Below are 2,572 nucleotides of genomic sequence, written 5' to 3'. Positions count from 1 at the left end.
GAAAAAAAAAAAAAAAAAAAAAAAAAAAAAAAGAAAATGAGAACAGAATTAAGTTGTCAGAGAACAATGATGAATTCTATTTTGTACATGTTGAGTTTGAGGAACTGTGTGATACCCAAAACAGAGATGTCTAGGGGCTGGCTGGTTAGCTCAGCTGGTTAAAGGGTAGTGTTATAATACCAAGGTCAAGGGTTCAGATGCCCTTACCAGCCATCCATCCACCAGGGGGAAAAAAAAGGACGCAAAACAGATGTTCTAGTGCACAGATGAATATATGGCTCTAGAGTTCAGAAGAAAAATATGGACTGGAGATGATAGATTTGAAAGCTGTAAGCCAATAGTAGGGGTGACTTAAGTCATGTGAGTGGCTAGCATTAGGCAAGGAAATATGCAGAATTACCTAAAATGACTGAGGACACAATTCTAAAACACAGCAATATTTAAGATACAGGAGGTAGAAGAAGAGCCCAGGAAAGAGACTGAGAAAAGCAGTCCTAGAAACAGAAGGAAAATCAGAAGGGAACTGTAAGTACCCTTGGAGTCAAGGGAGAAGAGAATTTCTTTTTTTTTTTTTTTTCTTTTTTTAAAAGATGACTGGTAAGGGGATCTTAACCCTTGACTTGGTGTTGTCAGCACCACGCTCAACCAGTGAGCTAACCGGCCATCCCTATGTGGGATCCGAATCCTTGGCCTTGGTGTTATCAGCACCGCACTCTCCCGAGTGAGCCACAGGACCGGCCCAGAAGAGAATTTCAAGAAAGTAGTTTACAAGGTCGAATGCTGCAGAGATGTTCAGGAGACTACAGACTACAGTGTCAGTTGAACCTACCACTGAGGAAGTCACTAATGAATTTAAGGAAAGCTGTTTTATCACAGAGGTGGAAAAACAAACAAACATCAAACAAGGAAAAAAAGGATGAGGGAGGGTTTTAAGTTGACAGTCGAGGTCCTTGAGTAAGTAGGTAGGGGTATGACCTAAAGCACACAGAAGATTGGTCCTAAACAAGTGAAAGGCTATTATCTTCCCTGAGATGTGAATAGAGTGTAAGTTTGGAAATAGAAGATAAAAGAGGAAAACCAGGAAGCTAAAAGGGTTCTTGCTTAATGGCCTGTTTTTTTCTTTGAAGTACTCTTTACTGACCACAAAAGAGGAAACGATAGAAAGCTGGAAGGTTTAAAAAAGCTGTTAAGGCAAGAGAGGGCTGACTGTGGACCCTGGAGAGAAGTGCTACAGGCTCACAAAATCTTGAGCAACTCTACAGAATCCCCTTTATTTTAAGTCTCAATTCCAGAGTCATACTGATGGATGTGGAAAATGGTACATAACCTATACAGAGCTACTTAGTAATATTTATCAAAATGCACAGAAGAAATTTCCTAATGCAAATAAATTTCTTTTGACCCAGCAACCCTACTTCTGGAAATGTATGTAACAGGTACTCCTTGCAGATATGTGGAATGATGTGTATACAAAGTTATTCAGTGGAGCACTATTTGTGAGCAAAACAATGGAAACAACTTAAGTGCCCATCATAAAAGATGGATAAAATGGGTAAAATAAACTAGTTTACTATATAGGTATAAAAAAAAACTGAGTAGCTCTCTCTTCTGAAGTGAAAAGATCCATAGGACCTATCAAGTGAAAAGAAAAGTATAGAACGGTATTTATAGTATGCTACAATTTGTGATTCAGGAGTTGAAAATAAAAATCTATATCAATATTTGTTTGTATTTGCATTAGAAAACCTGGAAAAAGACACAAAAACTATTAAAAACAATATCCAGGGCCGGCCCGTGGCTCACTTGGGAGAGCGTGGAGCTGACAGCACCAAGTCAAGGGTTAAGATCCCCTTACTGGTCATCTTTAAAAAAAAAAAAAAAAAAAAAAAAAAAAAAAAAAAAAAAAAATTTCCAAAATAATAATAATTTCCATAGAAGAGTGGGTGGGACAAGTAATTCTCAACGTGTATACCACGTTATACTGTTATGATTTTAAACTGTATGTAATATATTACCTTTCCAAAACAAAAAACTTAAGATTTAAAGATTTTCTATGCTATAGATCCTCTCTTCAGAAAAATGAACATAACCGTGGAAGCCCCATCCCCTGACCTTAGGTTGAGGTGGTCATTATCTAGATTCAATGCTGTGATATCTACAATTGACTATTCAAAAATTTCAGTAAGTACGACGCTGACCATCTAGCTCAGGTGGTTAGAGCAGAGCCTTGTAACATCAAGGTCACGGGTTTGGAACCCCTTACCGGCCAGTGGCAAAAGAAGAAAAGAAAAAAAATTAGGGCCTGCCCGTGGCTCACTCGGGAGAGTGCGGCGCTGGCTGCGCCGAGGCCGCGGGTTCGGATCCTATATAGGGATGGCCGGTGCGCTCACTGGCTGAGCATGGTGCGGACCAGACCGGACCGAGGGTTGCGATCCCCGTACCGGTCAAGAAAAAAAAAAAAAAAAAAAAAAAAAAAAAAAAATTAAAAACGAAGCAATTGTGGGCCGGCCTGCGGCTCACTTGGGAGAGTGCGGTGCTGATAACACCAAGGCCACGGGTTCGGATCCCATAT

At 39.8% G+C, this 2,572-nt stretch overlaps 1 protein-coding gene across 1 annotated transcript in view; it reads right to left on the bottom strand.

The window, feature by feature from the left end:
* Positions 1-2,572, bottom strand: part of NGRN (neugrin, neurite outgrowth associated) — a 6,343-nt gene that overhangs the window by 2,563 nt on the left and 1,208 nt on the right. The gene's annotated exons all lie outside the window — the stretch shown is intronic.

The sequence above is a fragment of the Galeopterus variegatus genome, unplaced genomic scaffold (assembly GCF_000696425.1).
Source record: "Galeopterus variegatus unplaced genomic scaffold, G_variegatus-3.0.2 Scaffold14, whole genome shotgun sequence".
NCBI lineage: Eukaryota > Metazoa > Chordata > Mammalia > Dermoptera > Cynocephalidae > Galeopterus > Galeopterus variegatus.
This window is presented reverse-complemented; position numbering and strand designations above follow the sequence as displayed.